At 51.9% G+C, this 9,125-nt stretch overlaps 1 non-coding gene across 1 annotated transcript; it reads right to left on the reverse strand.

The window, feature by feature from the left end:
* Nucleotides 1–8,466: 8,466 nt before the first annotated feature.
* Nucleotides 8,467–8,646, reverse strand: LOC113487008. The gene has a single exon (XR_003399698.1).
* Between the last annotated feature and the right edge of the window lie 479 nt (nucleotides 8,647–9,125).

The raw sequence follows: 9,125 nt of genomic DNA on the forward strand, positions 1-9,125 counted from the left end.
GCAGGGAGCGACGTGGCCTCATGGCTACAGGGGTAGAGGGCTTAGTGTGAAGACAGAAACCACCTCCAGAGCAAGGCACTTGCTGGGACGTGCTCTGAAGGTCAAAGCAGTTTTCCCCCATTGCTCACAGACTTGTCCTACCTCGGCAGCTGCCCGCCCGCTCCCGGCCTCCATTCACTGCAGCCAGGGCATCTCGCCTGCCTGCACAGGACCTGCTCCCCTTCCGTGGGTCTGGGCTTCCTCCCAGCGCTCAGGATTTGGCCTGTCTGCAGTTGAGGTAAAACATGGGTGCATATGCAAACACCTCTGCCTCCTTCCTCATTATTTTTGACTTGGACACATAAATATCCATTTCATGCTCAGCTGATGAAGGATTTGCTTGGCTGGATTACGACCCTGGCTGCTGCTCACTCTATACCAGGATCTGGCACCAGAGGACAGTCAGTCTCTGGTCTCTCCAGCCCATCATCACTCCTGGGCTTGGACGAGCACACCAGGACGCAGCTGCAGGGCACGGCTGCTGCATGCAGTGTGGCACCAGCCACCACGGTCCTTGCCCTCTGTGCTGCCCTGCGAGACAGTGTTGGGGCATGGCACAGGCTGTACGCAGAGAGGATGAGGGACCAGTGACGGGGAGAATATATCATCCCTGCACAGCTCCACAGGCCTCACTTTCCTCTCCCCCTCTGTCATCAGCGCTGCATGCCAGCATGCTCCGGATGGTTCAGCTGCAACCCTGGCTCTGCTCAGCCCTCGGCTGCGACCGCATGTGCATTTGCCCTTGAGTTAATTCACACTGGTGCCTGTTCATCCGGGTCACAGTGTTGGCAACAACACCCATGGACAGAGAATCTCGCAGGTGGGTTGGGGGGCACTGGTGATCCCGCTGCCCCCCCCATCCCAGAGCTAGGATGCTGTCCTGCACACCTCTGCAGAGCTGCCTCCCCTCACCCTGCCTCAGGCCTCCTGCCTGCAGCTCCAGGAGAGGAGAGCGCCAGGAACTGCAGCCGGTTGCTCTGTGTCTGCAGAAAAGTGACCCACTGGGTAGGCCACACACCCCTTGCTTTCCCCATCCATAAAATGGAGTAAGCCAAGCTCTCATGGGTAGCCACAGGCACCAACTGATTTTGCTTTCTACCTAGGAGGAAAAATGCTCAGCATTAGGTGTCCCACAGGAGGGATCAGATACTTTATTCCATCCTGTAGACAGTGGAAAGGCACCTTCATCCATCCCCTCCTCCTAGGTGCCCGCAGAGTTTCATGCTCCCCACCCCTCTCTGCTGCAGCTGGCTGCAGGAAGCAGCAGGTCCCTTTTCCCCTCCACCCCGAGGGGCTGCCCTCTTGCTCAGGGAGCAGGGCATATATTTTAAATCCAGAACATCATGCACTGACCACTTAAAAACAAACAACCCCGGTGAGAGCACAAAACTGATTCCAGCAAAATCAAGGGAGCCCAGCAGAGCAGGGTGCCTCACTGTGGGTTTTCCTTTCACACATCTTTTAAGATCTCTTGGCCAGTCCCAGGTTTTCTATTCCACAGGAAATTCCAACACCAAAAAAAACAAATCAGGCCAAATTCAGAGGGTTTGGGGTTGGTTTTTTTTTCCAGAAACTTTAAAGAAAAAGGAAGAGCTCTAATTCTAGAGCAGTGAATTAGGGATCACAAACTGCAAGAACAAACACTTACAGCACCACAATGTCCCAACCTTTTTGTACCTAGGCAGCATGTCCCGACCTTAAGTTTTACTTCCCCCAAAAGAAGCTGGGCTTCCAAATGGGCTGAAAAGCCAAGTTATTCCCCATGGATGCTACCGTGCCACAGCTGACCCTCACATATAGCGATGGTATCACAGCCCTGCCATGGGCCTGGGCACTTTCCTGCAGGGGAAGGGAATCCTCTGCATGTCAGAAAGGGCAACTGTGCCATCCTGCATTCGGTGCACATATACCCATCTTTGCGATGAAGATCTGGCTGCCATCGCTGCAGAGCTGCCTGCTGTGCTGGGCAGTGCTGCTGGGCAGCTTCAAGCAGGGACCAGATGCTGCTGGCTGTCTGGCAGAGTTTGGGTTGACCACCTTCAGCACTGAGATCTCCAGGGCCTCAAGTCCATCAGGATTTTCCCCTGCAGCAAGAACACTACTGAGAAGTCATTAAAAAACCCAGATCTGTGGTTAGAAGCAGGAGAAGATTGCAAACAGTATCTGTGCTTGGTGCCCTGGGTTTATGTTGCAGGACAGATCCCAATCTCTCCACAAAAACACAATGGGCAGAACCTTTTCCAAAAAGTCACGGGATGTGCAGAGCATGATCTCACCAGTCAGAAATGGAGGAACTGAGAAAGCTGTGCACGGGCAGCAGGCTAGGACAAGCAGAGCCAGTGAGGCTGTAGCTCCCCGGCCCGCAGAGCTGACGTAAGGGCTTGATGCTGCCAAAAGGCAGAGGTCCGGCTCACCCAGCGCCCACCAGGACCTTCTGTGGGCCAGCCTAGCTCCTTAATCCAGCAAAAATAAAATGCTTTTCTGCCAGACGAGCAAGTTGCATCAGCTCCCTACAAGGAGTAAGAAAAGCCAGCCAGAGCTGGGCACGGTAAGCGCTGCAGCTCCTTTCCCGCAGTGACAGGCTGCTGGAGCAGCTCCTATCCCCATGTCCCCAGAGTGGCCGGAGGAACTGTGTTAAGGCACAGGGTGATAATGAGCAGAGAAATCCCATGTGCAAGGACACAGGGACCCAAGAGTGTAAGAAAAGAGCAGAGGGGAGTTGAGCTGCCTGGGGCTGGAAGGTCGGATACTGCAACAGAGCAGCCCACCCACCCATGCAAAGGGTTAGAGCTGCTCCCGTCCACAGAGCCATTTTCAAGCAAGCTGACAAATGGATCAGAAGCTGCAGAGCCCCAGGGGCCACATGGGGCTCTGCTGTGTGTGGGGAAGGAAGGCATAAAGGTCAGGGCAGGGTAAAGCAATGCGTGGAGGGCCACCAGGTCTGTGACCTGCCAGAAAGCAATGTTCCCTCCAGCAAGCAAAGACCTTGCTCCAACAAAGCACGCTTCCCCTCGGCTCGCTGTCAGCACGGGGAGCACGTCCAAGCAGATAACTCATTGCTCTGGAGACTCGTGTACTCATGAGACAAGCTATTCTTACCCGCACAGGAAGGAACGGCTTGCAAACAGCACAAACAAGTGCATGGCTCAACCTTATCGCATCATGCAGGGCACAAATGGTGGACGAGGCTCCTCCAATTACTCATGCTTCGACAGTTGGGTTGTGTTTGCAAAAACACGGAGCCGCAGTGGTGGCCAGAGCACTTTGCACACAACCCCTTTCACAGCTGGGGAGAAAAATAAATGGCACGTGTTTGGAGAGCCAGAGCAAAGCACTGCTCCAGGGTCCAGACTGGGTGCAGCTGACACACGGACACCCATCATGCCTGCCAGCACCCTCAGCGCCTCTCCTGGGGCCCTCTGCAACTCTCGCAGGGCTTGCAGCCACCCCCACATTGCCCAGCACCAACCTGCTGGGAATGTGTGAAATCCTCAGAAAAGACAAGCTGTTTGACACTGCCCACCTTCACACAGGCAAGAGACAGCAGAGAGGGAGACAAACACCTCATTTACAGGACAAACACCACAGGGTTTAAAAACCATTTCCTTTTTGGGAGAGCCTGGCAATAACCACAGTGGGGATTAATTTTGCCCAATTAGTGGACAAAACTAGTAAAACAGCACAAGCTCCAAAACATATCCATGTGATACCAACACTGACTGGCTAGGGTGTTTGCCTACTCTTTGTCTTGGCAATAAATTCTCTGTTGCTGTTTAAGAGGCTCACAGCAGCTCGAAGTCCCAGGAAAACCCAATGGGCAACTGATAAGCAAACCTGGGTGCACCCATGTTCCTGGGAGGCTCCGTAGCAGGCGAGCAAGGACAGGGGATGTATCACCCTGCTCCAGACAGGCAGAAACCACTTTTACAATGCAGCTGGAGTCACTCAAGTTGATAAACAAGTAAGATCCTTAAGCATGATTTGCAAGTTACACAGCCCCAAATATCCAACTGACCCACTTCTCCCAGGTCAGTTGTGCTTTCCTCAGGTGAAGGCTGTTTACAATCTCTAATCCACTTTGCATGTTGGTTAAGCAGAGTCCTCAGCATACTGAGGTGGCAGAGGCTGCGTCCTGCCTGCACCTGTCAGCCCGAAGAGGCTTTTACTGTAGCTCTGCCTCTAGTGCAGCTGATGGCTCCAGCCGCTGGACTGTTTTCACAGCAAGACCCCAGGAGAGGCGCCGGGACAGGCTGGGGACCACGCTTGGCACTCACGTGCATATGACCGTATCAAGACACAGCATTGCCCAGAAGCTGGGGAAAAGCACCTCTTTTTTAAAAGCAGTGACCAGCTCCTTGCTGACTCATTCTGAATTAAAACCTTCAAAGAGAACACTGACATTATTTTGGCAAGATGGAAAATTTCCTTGAAACTGAAGGCAGAGAGGCCGTGGCATGGCTGCCCTTCCCACAGGCACCCCCTCAGCTCCCCACCCTCAACACTCACACCCCTCAGCCCTGCCAGCACCACCCCACTTTGGCTGCCTCCCCCTTGCTCTCCAGCCAGCCCCACCCTGACACCCACCCAGCTGCAGTAGGAGCGGGAGCCAGCAGACACCATCCTGCTCCTCTCTTGGATGTAAAGATTTAGCTCCCAAAGGTCCACAGACCCCAGCCAGGACCAGCAGCCAGCGAGGACTGTACGCTCCTCTGCATCTCAAGGCGCAGCAATCACATACTCTGGAAGATCCCGTCTCTCCTTTAGGTGCTCCGTGAGTGCTGGAGCAAAGCCAGCAGCACTGGGTTCAGTTCTGCTCAGGAATTCATTCTTAACATGATAGAGGCAAAAATTAGTAAGATATCCTGTACTTGGCCAAGGAGCCAGCATGGCTGCCACGAGCTGAGCAGCTTCTGCACACACCTCCCAGAAAGCAGCTCGGGTTCATGGCATTTCACGAGTGTTTCACAGCACATTGGCCTCAGGTTTGGCTTGAGAGTGTTGCAGACTGTGTGAAAATTACTTCTACTTGTGAAAGGAAATCTAGGAGCCAGGCTCTTTGCAATGCAAGTGAAAAGTTACTACTTGCTGTTAGCAAGGGTCCATTTTACTACCCATGTGGAAGGAAAGGGAACTTGGCATGTTCAAGTTAACCCTCTAAACCTCTTCCAGGTACCCACACTTGAGGTGGGCACTAACCATACCACACCTACAACAGAGCCACTTCCCCTGGGCACACACACCTTATTGCTTACGAGTTATTCCACTGGCCAGGGCCGAGCACCATCACATGGAGCCCAGCTGATGGTTACATAACACATGGGCAACGTGGGCCGCCGCCAATGCGCAGAGCCCGGATCCTCAACGGAATGTAATCCCGCCGCGGCCTCGCTGCCTGCACAGCCGATTAACGGAGGAAAGGCTCTTGGTTTTCCAGTTTCTGTGAAAACAAATCATTCTGCAGAGCTTCACACCCTCTAGTGGAGATGGGAGCTTGGCACACTGAGGAGCTGCTCTCAAATCCTTTGAGATTGAATTATCCCTACAGATCCGCAAAGCACATCTAGAGCACTACACAGCGTGTGACTGCCCCGGGCACAAGTCACAAGTGTCAGTGGAGGAGCAGTTTTATGTCTACTTGTCTGTACACACAATTGCAGCACGTTAAAAATCCTCTCACTTTGTTTCACGCACAAGTATTAAATATGAAGAAGGAAGAAAGACAAACTTTGAGAACTGGATTTTATTAATGTTTACCATCTAATTAGGCAAAACTACTTTCTATAACCAAAGAGACCACACAGGTATAATCAAACTACAAGGGCAGAGCTCTCACCATCCTGCAGAACGATCTTCTGGTCCAGCCACCTGAAAAGAAACGACCAGGACGTTCAGCCACAGCAAACACACAGCAGGGAAAGCTGGGCACAGGCGCCAGAACTGCTCAGCGTCTGCACTGGGCACTCAGACCCCACGACGCTGTCACAAACAGCTCATGATCCAGGGCCCTCCTGCAAATGGTTATGCTGCATATTAATTGAGAAAATGCTTTATTGTTTAAAAGGTAGCTGACAGGAAAATCCTCCAAATAACTTCTTAAAATTAAAATTATTCACACTTAGAAGATACTTTTCTGACTTATATCCAACCTTCCCCTCCTTTATTAAAAAAACTGACAAGTTTTAAAATATAGCAAAATTTATAAATTTTGGATTTAAAGGATAAATACAGCTCATTTTCCAGGTGCAACTAAGATCAGGATATTTGCAATCACCCTATCTAGGGCTCCACATGCTTTAGTCTGACAGCCCATGTAGCCAAAAATACCAATTTGTAACCCAGGGAAGAGTGACATTAGTGAAAGGGAAATGCTTGTGCAAATAATAAACTGATCAAAGATGTCAGTCTGCAGCAGCACACAAGTGAAATGTCTTCTAACTGCAGCCTGTCAGACAGCTCTGCCCAGGTCAGTTCAACATCAGGAGACAAAGCAGAAAGGGAGAGCTGGTTGCAAATTCAAAGCGTGTGACTTCTCATCTGGTGTGCAGAATGCAGCTTCGCTCAGAGCAGGAGACACTACCCAGTCAGGGCATTAGCCAGAAATCCAGCTAGAGACCACTGTCCTCCACAGACCCATCTTCCCTGGATCAGCATGAACTGAAGCATCTAAGAAAAGCAGCATCCCACCTCCAGCTCTCCTTAAAATCCTTCCCAATAGCATTTCTACCCTGAAAACTTCCAACAGCACACCAGTGCCAGTTACCACTTGTGGCCTCATCTCCTTTCCAGCTGGGGGAAGCCTGCGGCGTCACCGTAAAACAAGGCTGCCAGATCAACCCAAGCACATGCCTGATCACACCAGGCACAGGAACGTGACCGCACTTCTGCCACAATGTTGTAGCAGACATCCCAGAGCTTATGCTGGTTCCCGCTGACAGCAGGAGGTCATATGTGTGGCCCACAGAAAGCCTGCCAGCACAGTGGTTGACTTAAAGAGGTTAACTTAAGACTGGTCTGAGCACACCAGAGCCAGCAAAGTGAGCTTGTCCTGAGCTAGAGACACTGCTTCATTTCTGCTGAGGAGACACAGTATGAACAGTGTTTCTTCAAAAATATACTTCATACTGTTGTGATTACCCTGGCAGAATCAGCTGGGTGAGACGTATAGTGGAAAAAAGTCACCACCTGATGAACAAGTAGGGGCAACACAAAGAATTAACAGTGAGTTTATTAAACCATCAGGCTCCCAAATTAACACCCCACTAAAATTATCAGGGACAGTTCACACTTGTGGTTAAAACTGAAACTGAACACAGCAACAGCGTTATTAGAGGTCTCAAGACAGACACATCAATCGTGTCCTTCTAGCTCAGGTGCTGTTGGTGTGCAGTGGCCCCAATTTTAAGATCTGATTGGAAATACAGCATCTGGCAGCCGCTGCACAGCCACTGTGGTCTCTACAGCGCAACGAAGCTCCCTCACAAAACAAAGCCACCGTGAAGGGGGCAGAAAACTTTTTTCCCCTCCCCCAAACCACACAGTCCTTCCTCTCCCTCCCAACCTCTGATTCAGTTAGCTTTCCCGTAACGTCATTAACACACTAAAAGGTTACTTATTTTTGTCTCCTCAGCTTGCTTTTGCTCACAGATGGGCCCAACAAATCCCAGTGCCAGGTCAAGGCGAGCAAAGGAAGCATTTTGCTGGGACTGGGGACAGGGAGGGCCTCCCATTTTAGCACCAAGGAATATTAATTCATTTTATCCCAAACTGCACTGGTAGAGCTCACTGATCACCACAGATCAGTCAAAGCCACATGCAAAACACAGTCTGATGGCAAAGCTAGGTTAAGGAGCACCTTCTTTCTCCCACCGTCAGCTCCTCAGCTGTACAGGAGCAACAATCTGGGGTGACCTCATGGTGAGCCAGATCACCCGGACACCAACAACGAGCAGGAAAAGCTCTTTTTTTTTTTTTTTTTGTGACAAAGAATTTTTGTCAGAAGCCAGGACCACAGCACAGGCCTTCCCTGTGCCCCTTCCCGTGCTTGTGAGAGCACACGCTCACCTGAGCTGTGACCCCAGCTGTAGGAGGAAAAACCAAACAATAAAGGAAATCACAGATGTAACAAGAGAGCAAAATACACAACTTCCAAGAAAACCAAGAAAACTTTACAATTTGCTCAAATAAAGAAGCCACCTTATCAGTACTCCCTACCATGGGGGGAACAAACTTTTGGAATTCAGATAATACCAATGAAAAGTCAAGTGAAAAAAATAATGTGCAACACAACTTATGCTTTCCGTGTCTGTAAAAGTTGCCTGCAAAGGAAGGGCAGTATCAGTTTTATTCTGCTAGATGATTTTCAGAAGATTCAGTATAAGTTAAAGAAACTAATCTAAAAGCCGTTTCTCCTTGGCTTGGGGGGGAACCTGTTGTATGCAGTATCATACATGACCATCAAAACGCTGCATGAATGCTCACACCTGTTACTGCACAGGATGAACCCCAGCACGGAGCCCGCCTGGGAGTTGATCTCGGGCGCGGGTGAGGCTGGCTGGTACGAGGCCGGGCCGGCTGGCCCCACCACCCAGCAGCCCTTCCCCAGCCCTGCGCTTGCTGCAGCACCCACAGACCCTTCGTGTCCCCCACCCAGGAGGGACCCACGGGGCTCACCCAACTGTCGCTCACCTCACGAATGGAAGCACCAAGTGCCAGCGTACCATCCGCGGTCACCGTTCGGGGTTGGAGCTTCTCTGGGGCTCAGCCCCGGCAGGAAATGCTGCCACGCACGAAGTTCTGGCAAAATTCACAAGAAAAACAAACAGTCCCGGTCTGGCCGCCACCACCGCTCGCCCCGCCCTGGCCATGCAGCCCCCTCTCGCTGCCCCCCTCGGGCCCGACTCAATTCCCCCCCAGCACCCCTCCAGCCCTGCACCGCCCCGCACCCACCACCCGTGCGGCTCCAACCCCCCGCGGAGGAACCATGAGCCGCGTCTGTCCCTGCACAGCCCCTCAGCTCTCCTACCGCCCCCCGAACCCCATATCCTGCCCCCCGGCACCCCTGCACTGCCCCCCAGGCCCTCCTGCAG

The sequence above is a fragment of the Athene cunicularia genome (assembly GCF_003259725.1).
Source record: "Athene cunicularia isolate RWA chromosome 18 unlocalized genomic scaffold, athCun1 chr18_part1, whole genome shotgun sequence".
NCBI lineage: Eukaryota > Metazoa > Chordata > Aves > Strigiformes > Strigidae > Athene > Athene cunicularia.